Source organism: Meles meles, chromosome 3, assembly GCF_922984935.1.
Source record: "Meles meles chromosome 3, mMelMel3.1 paternal haplotype, whole genome shotgun sequence".
NCBI lineage: Eukaryota > Metazoa > Chordata > Mammalia > Carnivora > Mustelidae > Meles > Meles meles.
This window is the reverse complement of record NC_060068.1, coordinates 29,728,520-29,741,340: the sequence shown is the minus strand read 5'-3', so window position 1 is coordinate 29,741,340 and position 12,821 is coordinate 29,728,520.

The window sequence follows — 12,821 nt, the reverse complement described above, 5'->3', positions numbered from 1 at the left end:
ATGCATAGAACCCCCCTCAAAGTCAACAAGAATAGGTCCACATCCCGTCACCTAATAGTAAAATTTACAAGTCTTAGTGACAAAAAGAAAATCCTGAAAGCAGCCCAGGACAAGAAGTCTGTAACATACAATGGTAAAAATATTAGATTGGCAGCAGACTTATCCACAGAGACCTGGCAGGCCAGAAAGAGCTGGCATGACATATTCAGAGCACTAAGCGAGAAAAACATGCAGCCAAGAATACTCTATCCAGCTAGGCTATCATTGAAAATAGGAGAGATCAAAAGCTTCCAGGACAAACAAAAACTGAAAGAATTTGCAATTGAAAGGGGTCCTCTAAGCAAAGAGAGAGCCTAAAAGTAGTAGATCAGAAAGATACAGAGACAATATGCAGTGACAGTAACCTTACAGGCTAATAATGGCACTAAATTCATATCTCTCAATAGTTACCCTGAATGTTAATGGGCTAAATGCCCCAATCAAAAGACACAGGGTATCAGAATGGATAAAAAACCAAAACCCATCAGTATGTTGCCTACAAGAAACTCATTTTAGATGCGAAGACACCTCCACATTTAAAGTGAGGGGGTGGAAAACAATTTACCATCCTAATGGGCATCAGAAGAAAGCTGGGGTGGCAATCCTTATATCAGATCAATTAGATTTTAAGCCAAAGACTATAATAAGAGATGAGGAAGGACACTATATCCTACTCAAAGGGTCTGTCCAACAAGAAGATCTAACAACTTTAAATATCTATGCCCCTAACGTGGGAGCAGCCAACTATATCAACCAACTAATAACAAAATCAAAGAAACACATCAATAATAATACAATAATAGTAGGGGGCTTGAACACTCCCCTCACTGAAATGGACAGATCATCCAAGCAAAAGATCAACAAGGAAATAAAGGCCTTAAATGACACACTGGACCAGATGGACATCACAGATATATTCAGAACATTTCATCCCAAAGCAACAGAATACACATTCTTCTCTAGTGCACATGGAACCTTCTCCAGAATAGATCACATCCTGGGTCACAAATCAGGTCTCAACCGGTATCAAAAGATTGGGATCATTCCCTGCATATTTTCAGACCACAATGCTCTGAAGCTAGAACTCAATCACAAGAGGAAAGATGGAAAGAACGCAAATACATGGAGACTAAACAGCATCCTTCTAAAGAATGAATGGGGCAACCAGGAAATTAAAGAAGAATTGAAAAAATTCATGGAAATAAATGATAATGAAAACACAACAGTTCAAAATCTGCGGGACAAGCAAAGGCAGTCCTGAGAGGAAAATATATAGCGGTACAAGCCTTTCTCAAGAAACAAGAAAGATCTCAAGTACACAACCTAAGACTACACGTAAAGGAGATGGAGAAAGAACAAGAAAGAAACCCTAAACCCAGCAGGAGAAGAGAAATCATAAAGATCAGAGCAGAAATCAATGAAATAGAAACCAAAAAAAAAAAAAACAATAGAAAAAATCAATGAAACTAGGAGCTGGTTCTTTGAAAGAATCAATAAGATTGATAAACCCCTGGCCAGACTCATCAAAAAGAAAAGAGAAAGGACCCAAATCAATAAAATCATGAATGAAAGAGGAGAGATCACAACTAACACCAAAGAAATACAGACAATAATAAGAACATACTATGAGCAACTCTACGCCAACAAATTGGACAATCTGGAAGAAATGGATGCATTCCGAGAGACCTATAAACTACCACAACTGAACCAGGAAGAAATAGAAAACCTGAACAGGCCCATAACCAGTAAGGAGATTGAAACAGTCATCAAAAATCTCCAAACAAACAAAAGCCCAGGGCCAGACGGCTTCCCAGGGGAATTCTACCAAACATTTAAAGAAGAACTCATTCCTATTCTCCTGAAACTCTTCCAAAAAATAGAAATGGAAGGAAAGCTTCCAAACTCATTTTATGAGGCCAGCATCACCTTGATCCCAAAACCAGACAAGGATCCCACCAAAAAAGAGAACTACAGACCAATATCCTTGATGAACACAGACGCAAAAATTCTCGCCAAAATACTAGCCAATAGGATTCAACAGTACATTAAAAGGATTATTCACCATGATCAAGTGGGATTTATTCCAGGGCTGCAGCGTTGCTTCAACATCCAGAAATCAATGTGTTACAACACATTAATAAAAGAAAGAACAAGAACCATATGATACTCTCAATAGATGCTGAAAAAGCGTTTGACCAAGTACAGCATCCCTTCGTGATCAAAACTCTTCAAAATGTAGGGATAGAGGGCACATACCTCAATATTATCAAAGCCATCTCTGAAAAACCCACTGCAAATATCATTCTCAATGGAGAAAAACTGAAAGCTTTTCCTCTAAGGTCAGGAACACGGCAGGGATGTCCATTATCACCACTGCTATTCAACATAGAACTAGAAGTCCTAGCCTCAGCAATCAGACAACAAAAGAAATTAATGGCATCCAAATTGGCAAAGAAGAAGTCAAACTATCACTCTTCGCAGATGATATGATACTATATGTGGAAAACTCAAAAGACTCCACTCCAAACTTCTATAACTTGTACAGGAATTCAGTAAAGTGTCAGGATATAAAATCAATGCATAGAAATCAGTTGCATTTCTGTACACCAACAACAAGACAGAAGAAAGAGAAATTAAGGAGTCCATCCCATTTACAATTGCTCCCAAAACTATAAGATACGTAGGAATAAACCTAACCAAAGAGGCTAAGAATCTATATGCAGAAAATTATAAAGTACTCATGAAAGAAATTGAGGAAGACACATAGAAATGAAAAAACGTTCCATGCTCCTGGATTGGAAGAATAAATATTGTGAAAATGTCTATGCTACCTAAAGCAATCTACACATTTAATGCAATCCCTATCAAAATACCATCCATTTTTTTCAAAGAAATGGAACAAATAATCCTCAAATTTATATGGAACCTGAAAAGACCTCGAATAGCCAAAGGAATATTGAAAAAGAAAGCCAAAGTTGGTGGCATCACAATTCCAGACTTCAAGCTCTATTACAAAGCTGTCATCATCAAGACACCATGGTACTGGCACAAAAACAGACACATCGATCAGTGGAACAGAATAGAGAGCCCAGAAATAGACCCTCAACTCTAGGGTCAATTAATCTTTGACAAAGCAGGAAAGAATGTCCAATGGAAAAAAGACAGCCTCTTCAATAAATGGTGCTGGGAAAATTGGACAGCCACATGCAGAAAAATGAAATTGGACCACTTCCTTACACCACACACGAAAATAGACTCCAAATGGATGAAGGACCTCCATGTGAGAAAGTAATCCATCCAAATCCTTGAGGAGAACACAGGCACCAACCTCTTCGACCTCATTCGCAGCAACATCTTCCTAGGAACAACGGCAAAGGCAAGGGAAGCAAGGGCAAAAATGAACTATTGGGATTTCATCAAGATCAAAAGCTTTTGCACAGCAAAGGAAACAGTTCACAAAACCAAAAGACAACTGACAGAATGGGAGAAGATATTTGCAAACGACATATCAGATAAAGGGCTAGTATCCAAAATCTATAAGGAACTTAGCAAACTCAGCACCCAAAGAACAAACAGTCCAATCAAGAAATGGGCAGAGGACATGAACAGACATTTCTGCAAAGAAGACATCCAGATGGCCAACAGACACATGAAAAAGTGCTCCACGTCACTCGGCATCAGGGAAATAGAAATCAAAACCACAATGAGATATCACCTCACACCAGTCAGAATGGCTAAAATTAACAAGTCAGGAAATGTCAGATGCTGGCGAGGATGCGGAGAAAGGGGAACCCTCCTCCACTGTTGGTGGGAATGCAAGCTGGTGCAGCCACTCTGGAAAACAGCATGGAGGTTCCTCAAAATGTTGAAAATAGAACTACCCTATGACCCAGCAATTGCACTACTGGGTATTTACCCTAAAGATACAGACGTAGTGATCCGAAGGGGCACGTGTACCCGAATGTTTATAGCAGCAAAGTCTACAACAGCCAAACTATAGAAAGAACCTGGATGTCCATCAACAGATGAATGGATAAAGAAGAGGTGGTATATATACACAATGGAATACTATGCAGCCATCAAAAGAAATGAAATCTTGTCATTTGTGACGACGTGGCTGGAACTAGAGCGTATCATGCTTAGTGAAATAAGTCAATCGGAGAAAGACAACTATCATATGATCTCCCTGATATGAGGACATGGAGAAGCAACATGGGGGGTTAGGGGGATAGGAGAAGAATAAATGAAACAAGATGGGATTGGGAGGGAGACAAACCATAAATGACTCTTAATCTCACAAAACAAACTGGGGGTTGCTGGGGGTAGGTGGGATTGGGAGAGGGGGATGGGGTTATGGACATTAGGGAGGGTATGTGCTATCGTGAGTGCTGTGAAGTGTGTAAACCTGGCGATTCACAGACCTGTACCCCTGGGTATAAAAATACATTATATGTTTATAAAAAAAAAAATTGGAAGGGGAGGCGAACCATAAGAGACTGTGGACTCTGAAAAACAACCTGAGGGTTTTGAAGGGTCAGGGGTGGGAATTTGTGGGAACAGGTGGTGGGTAATGGGGAGGGCACGTTTTGCATGGAGCACTGGGTGTTGTGCAAAAACAATGAATACTGTTACGCTGAAAAAGATAAATAAATTAAAAGAAATCATTCACCCCTATCAGAGCAGGCAAATATATGTGGAGCAAATACTAACAGAAATGAAGGGAGAAATAGACAAGGACACAAGAGTAGTAGGGAACTTCAGTACCCAATTCTCAGCAATAAACTTACCATTCAGATAGAAAGTCAATAAGGAAACATTAGACTTAAAGTACACATTTGACCAGCTGATCCAAACAGACATATACAGAACATGATATCCAACATCAGTTAAAGAGACATTCTTCTGGCGTGCACAGGCTACATTCTCCAGTGTATTTCACATATTAAGCCACAAAAATTTTTCAACAATTTTAAGTAGATTGAAATAATACAAATCAGCTTTTTCAACCAAAATTCTATCAAATTTGGTTATAAATTACAAGAGAACCCCCCCAATTTTACAAATATACAGAGATTTTAAAACATGCTCCTAACAACCAATGGGATACAGAGAAAATGAAAGAGAAATTTTTAAAAAGCCTCGATACAAATGGAGATGAAAACACAATGTATCACAACTTATGAAGTGCAATTTAAGAGGTAGCAACAGGGAAGTTCATACACATAAATGCCTGCCTAGTTAAGAAAAAAGATTTCGCATAACAACCTTAATTTTCACCTCACTGAATCTGAGGAAAAAGAAGAAACTGAGCCAGTTAGCAGAATAAAGAAAATAACAAAGACCTGAGAAGAAATATACTAAATAGAGATTGGAAGAAAATAGAAAATATGAATGAATCTATGAGTTCTTTTGTGTTTTTGAAGAGATAAATAATATTCACCAATCTTTAGCTAGACCAAATTGCCCAGAAAGTGAGAAGACCCAAATAAATCATATAAGAATTAGGAAACATTAGAAATGATATCACTGAGATATAAATTAACATCAAACAGTACTAGAAACAGTTGTTATGAAAAAATGCCAGGGGTGCCTGGGTCACTCAGTATGGTAATTGTCTTCCTTTGGCTTAGGTCATGATCCCATGATCCTCAGAAGGAACCCCATGTTGGGGTCCCTGTTCAAAGGGATCTTGCTTCTCTCTCTCCCTCTGCTTTTCCACCCACTCATGCTCTTTCTCAAACAAAATCTTTTAAAAAATACCTTTTGCCCATTTTTGACATAATTATCTGTTTTTTGAGTGTTGAGTTTGAGGACTTCTTTTGGGATCTTGGATATCAGCCCTTTTTCTGTAGTGTCATTTGCCAATATCTTCTCCCATTTTGTGGTTGCCTCTTTGTTTTGTTGACTGTTTCCTTTGCTGCGCAAAAGCTTTTGATATTGATGAAGTAAAAAATGTTCATTTTACTTTTTTTCCCTTTGTCTTTGGAGACATGTTTTGAAAGAAGTTGTTGTGGCTGATGTTGAAGAGGTTACTGCCTATGTTCTTCTCTAGAATTTTGATGGATTCCTATCTCACGTTGAGATCTTTCATCCATTTTGAGTTTATCTTTGTATATGGTGTTAAGAGAATGGTTGTGTTTCATTCTTCTATATAAAGCTCTCCAATTTCCCTAGCACCATTTATTGAAGAGACTGTCTTTTTCCCATTCAGTATTTTTTCCTGCTTTGTCAAAGATTATTTCACCATAGAGTCCATATCTGGGCTCTCTACTCTGTTCCCTTGGTCTATGTGTCTGTCAGTGCCATGTAGTCTTGTTGATCACAGCTTTGTAATAAAGGTTGAAATCAGGTGACATGATGCCTCCAGCCTTGTTTTTCTTTTTCAACATTTCCCAGCAATCCAGGGTCTCCTCTGGTCCCATGCAAATTTTAGGATTGTTTGTTCCAGCACTTTGAAAAATGCCACTGGAATTTTGATCAGGAATGCATTGAAAGTACAGACTGATCTGGGTAGTGTAGATATTGTAAGGATGTTTATTCTTCCAATCAATGACATGGAATGATCTTCCATATTTTTGTGTCTTCTTCAACTTCTTTCATCAGTGTTCTGTAGTTTCTCGAAGACATACAAATGGGTGGCAAACACATGAACAAATGTTCATCATCATTAGCCATCAAGGAAATTCAAATCAAAACCACACTGAGATACCACCTTAGAGCAGTTAGAATGACAAAGATTAACAAGACAGGAAACAACAAATGGAACATAAGGAATAAGAACGATGTCATTAGGAGAAGGAAAGGCAAATTAAAGTGGGGGAAATCAGAGAGGGAGATGGACCATGAGAGACACTGGACTCAGAAACAAACAGGGTTTTAGAGGGGAGGGGTGGGAGTATGGGTGAGCCTAGTGGTGGGTATTAAGGTGGGCACATATTGCATGGTGCACTGGGTGTGGTAAACAATGAATCTTGGAACACTGAAAAAAATTAAATTAGAAAAAAAAAAGATAAAACGCCAGAAATTTGGGTAGCATAGAAGAACTAAATACATTCACAGAAACATACAATCAATGAAAAAAAATCATAACAAAATAATCTGTACAATTAAATAACAAGGAAGCAAGGAAATTGAATCTGTAATTAAAAGAAAACGAAGCAAATAAAAATACTCCACCAACATCAAAGCCCAAGAACATTGATTTCACTGGCAAATTTCTCCAAATATTCAAGGAAGAAATATCACCAGTCCTCTATAATTCTTCAGAAACAGGAGGACTATCCAACTTGGAAATCATTTTGACAATGTAACATTGCACTGATATCAAATTTAGATAAGAACAGAAGAGAAAAAGAAAACTACAAAACTAACGGTAAGGGACATAGATACAAAAATTATCAACAAAACACTAGCAAATCAAACTCAACAACACATTAAAAGTATCATACCAATGATCAAGTAGGATTTATCCACAGAAATTGAAATGGTTCAGCATACGCAAATCAACATATGTAATAATGTGCATTAATAGGCAGAAAAATAAAAACATGTAATCTCAACAAATGAAGAAAACATTTAACAAAATACAAAATCTTTTCAAGATAAAACCCTCAACAAATTGGATATAAAAGGAAATTAATCCATATAATAAAGGCCATATAGAAAATAGATACAGCTAGCATTATGCTCATTTTAAAAAAAATAATAGATTATACTTTAAGATCAGGAAGAAGACAAGGTTGCCAATACTCACTGCCCTATTCACCAAAATATGAGAAGTCTTGGTTAGACCACTGAGGCAAGGCAAAGAAATGAAAGGCATTAAAATTGGAAAGCAAGAGGCAAATTATTCTTGATGAAGTGATAAGATATATAGTAAACCCTAGAGACTCAATAAAAATGTATTGGAACTAATCAATGATGTCAGTAAGTTCGCAGGATAAAATAAAAATGCAGATATCAGGTGTGTTTCTAAACATTAATGACTGTAAAATAAATTTTAAAAATCCTTTTTACACTGTCACCCAAAAAATAAAATAAAATATGTAGGAATTAATTTAACAAAGGAGATTTTAAAATGCCCAAACAAAACTATAACATTTTGATTAAATAATTTGAAGACACAATCAAATCAAAAGATTTTCCATGTTCATAGATCAGAAGGGTAACTATTTAAAAAGCACCTAGTAGCTACACCATCCATAAATTCAATACAATTCCTATTAGAATTTATTGGCACCTGGGTGGCTCAGTGAGTTAAAGCCTCTGCCTTTGGCTCAGATCATGACCCAGGGTCCTGGGATCCAGCCCTGTATCAGACTCTCTGCTTAGCAGAGAGCCTGCTTATTCCTCACTCTCTGCCTGTCTCTATGCCTACTTGTGATCTCTGTCTGTCAAATAAATGAAACCTTTAAAAAATAAATAAATAAAATTCAAATATAATTCCACTGAAGTTTAAAAAAAAATCCACCTTAATTTTCTATGGAACCACAAAATACCCTGAATAGCCAAAACAATCCAGATAAATAAATAAATATAAATAAATAAATAAATAAATAAATAAGTAAACTGGATGAAACAAACTTCATGTTTTCAAGCTATACTACACAACTATAGGGGAGACAAGATAGCAGGGAAGTAGGAGGAGTCGCCATTTCATCCTGTACTCTAAAGTGAGCTGATTACCTACCAAAGAACCCTGATCACCCATGAAATCAGCCTGAGATCAGAATTATACCTGCCTGGATCTCTACAGGAGCAGAAGACGCCAGTGGGCAGGTAAAGCAGAGTGGGAACGTCGGACTGATATTGGAAGATAAACAAAAGTGGGAGGGAGCCACCATAGGTGACCAATTGGAAAGTAATACCCCAATACGAGAGTGCCCTGTGTCTGGGGACCAGCATTAACTTGGAGTCTGGTTAGAAACACTCAAAAAGAGCAAAGGATTGCAGGGGGAAATTGTGGAAATCTGGCAGTTAGGGATGGAGCTTAAGTCCATGGACCCAGGACAGCCACCCCTGGCACTAAGCCAGAGAGAGTGCAGCTGAGAAACCCAGTCTTGGTCCCTGAGCCACCAATGCACCTGAGAATGTATGGTGTCCAACTCCCCTGAGGGCCTGGGAGCCTCGCCAGCCAGCAGAATGCCTTGCTCTGTGGTATCAGAGCCTGAGACATGCACATCTACACACTCCTCTGAGAGAGGTGCATGAAGGCGAAAGCCCGGCGCTCTTGGACCCAGAAAGACCAGGCACTCCCAGCCCTGGCCAGCGGGAAAATCTCAGTGTGCGATTGCTGCTTCAAACCTCTCTGGTGGTCTGGAGCTGCCCAGACAGACATCGTTGTTGTGGTTTTGGATTCAAGCAGGAGTTTCTGTGGCCCCAGGGCCCGTGACTCAGAATCTGCTCTGCCAGCAGCTGAGAGTGAACTTATGTGCTTGGGAGCACCAAGAGGGGAACAGACTGAGGCTTCTCTCCGAGAGGGAGGTCTGGGTGCTGTTTGCTTTCCTGTAAACCTCCAAAAACCATCAAAAGCTGTCAAGGCAAAAGAAAACAAATGAACAAACATTAAAAACCTCCAGAGAACAAAGGCCTGAAAAACCGGTTTCCTCAGAGTCCACACCCTTGAGGGGAGTGGGAGAATATAACTCAAGAAACATTGCCTAAAATCCCACGTGGCATGCCCCTCCCCCAGAAAACCAATCAGGAAAAAAAAAAGGAAAAAAAAAACAAAAGGCAACAAGAGAACAACTACCACTACTTCATAGATACAACACTTATTTTTAATTCATTCCCACTAATCTGGTTCATTTTTTATTATACAGATAATTTTTAATCTATTTATCATCACAGTGAGATGTCCAGTACACCAAATTCCATAATAACCTTTTAACCTGAACTTTTTGAAACATATACCCGTGTTTTTCTTTTGCTTTTCTATTTTTTAATTTTTTAAAAATTTTAGTTTAGTTTAATTTATTCTTTTTTATTTTTATTTTTATTTTTTAATATTCATACAGAGTTAAACATCAAGGTAATCCCCTTTCCCCAATCAAACCAATTTTTAATCCCCCTTTATCTTATGAAAGTTGAGTTCTTTAACAAAGATATCAAGATACATCCATAAAAAATAAAAATAAATTTCCTCACCCACATTCAGAAATTATAACCACTCTCCCATCTTTTTCGCCCCCCGCCCAGGGTTTCTGTGAATTTGTGTTTGTCCTGATAGTATATAAATCTTATACTTGGGGTTCTTTTTGATGAGGTTCTTCTATTTTTTGCTTTTATATATATGTTTTTTCTCTTGTCATGTACTTTTATCAGTCGTTTTGTTTGTCTGTTTTTATTTGCGTATTTCAAAAATCTTACCTTGGGGCCCATTTGGGCTGAGCCTTCTCTTTTATCTTCCCTTTTTGTCCTCACTCTCTATATCTCTCTTTTTTTTTCCATTGTCTTTTCTTTTTTCTTTCGTTTGGGTGGAGACTCCTGATTCCTCAGAAGATTCCAGGGTGCACCTTGAATGCACCACAGTTGATATATCAGCTACATCCATTCACCAAAATGACTAGGAGGAGGAATGCACAAAAGAAGAAAAATGCAGAGGATGGGCCTTCTGCAACAGAGCTAATGGCTATCAACATAGATGATGTGTTGGAAAGGAAATTTAGGCTAACAATTATCCAGGCAATAGCTAGGTTGGAGAAAGTCATGAATGATCAAACAGAATTGATTAAGGGCAGAACTGAAAGCCACCAGGGATGATGTTCACAATGTTAGGACAGAATTGAAAGCCACAAGGGATGATGTACACAATGCTCTCAATGAGTTCCAATCTAACCTAAATTCCCTAAAAACTAGGGTAACTGAGACAAAAGATAGAATTAGTGATCTGGAGGACAAACAGATAGAGAGAAAGGATCAGGAGGAAGCCTGGAACAAACAGCATAGAAGCCAAGAAAACAGAATCAGGGAGATAAATTATGCCATGAAGTGTTCCAATGTCAGAATTATTGGAACCCCAGAATGTGAGGAGAAAGAAAGAAGTCTAGAAGATATAGTGGAACAAATTCTCCATGAAAATTTTCCCAATCCCTCGAATGGAATTAGGGTTCATGTTCTAGAGGCAGAACAGTCTCCCCCAAGATTATAGATTCTTGAAAGTCCTCAAGACACCTAATAGCAAGAATAAAGAATTATATTGTAGGCAGGCCCGCTTGAATGTAGCTAGGACAAAGAAACTCATTATGTACAGAGGAAAGCCCGAAAGAATAACATCAGGCCTGTCCACAGAAACATGACAAGCCAGAAAGGGCTGGCAAGATATATTCAGGGCACTAAATGAGAAGAACATGCAGCCATGAATACTTTACCCAGAAGACTGACATTCAAAATGGATGGAGAGATAAAGAGTTTCCAAGACCAGAAAGCCTTAAAAGACTATGCAACCACCAAGACAACACTGTGGGAAATATTAAGGGGGGATCTATAAAAGAGAAAATATCCTAAGAATATCATTGAACAGAAATATAGAGACACTCTACAGAAAGAAAGACTTAACACGATGTCAGTAAAAACGTATCTATCAATAATCACTCCCAATGTGAATGGCCTAAATGCACCCATAAAACGACACAGGGTTGCAGATTGGATAAAACGACAGGACCCATCCATATGTTGTCTACAGGAGACTCATTTTGAACCTAGGGATACACCCAGACTGAAAGTGAAGGGATGGAGAGGCATCTTTCATGCCAATGGGCCTCAAAAGAAGGCCAAGGTGATGATTCTCATATCAGATAAATTACATTTTAAACTAAAGACTGTAGTCAGAGATACAGAAGGACACTACACAATTCTTTTTTTTTAAAGATTTTATTTATTTATTTGACAGAGAGAGAGATCACAAGTAGGCAGAGAGGCAGGCAGAGAGGCAGGCAGAGAGAGAGGAGGAAGCAGGCTCCCTCCAGAGCAGAGAGCCCGATGCGGGGCTCTATCCCAGGACCCTGAGATCATGACCTGAGCCGAAGGCAGCGGCTTAATCCGCTGAGCCACCCAGGCGCCCCGACACTACACAATTCTTAAAGGGACTATCCACCAAGAGGATCTAACAATTATAAATATCTATGCCCACAATATGGGACCATCCAATCACGTAAGAAAACTATTAATCAAGATAAAGAGTCATATTGATATGAATACCCTAATAGTAGGAGATCTTAATATGTCTCTCTCAGTAATAGACAGAACATCGAAGCAGAAAATCAATATAGAAAAAAGAGCATTGAATGACACATTGGACCAGATGGACCTCATAGACATATACAGAACATTCCACCCTAAAACAACAGAATACTCATTCTTCTCAAGTGCATATGGAACCCTCTCCAGAATAGACCACATACTTGGTCACAAAGCAGGACTCAACCGATACCAAAAGACTGACATAATTGACTACATATTCTCAGATCACAATGCATTAAAACTGGAGCTCAATCATGAGGAAAAGTTCGGAAGGAACTCAAACACCTGGAAGCTAAAGACCGCCTTTCTTAAGAATGCTTGGATCAAAGAAGAACTTCAACAATTCAACAATTCATGGAAACCAATGAGAATGAAGACACTTCAGTCCAAACCTATGGGATACAGCAAAGGCGGTTCTAAGGGGGAAATACATAGCCATCCAAACCTCCCTCCAAAAAATTGAAATTCCAGAATACACCAGCTGTCTCTACCCCAGAAAGAACTGGAGAATCAACAACAAATCAAACCAACTCCACACGCCA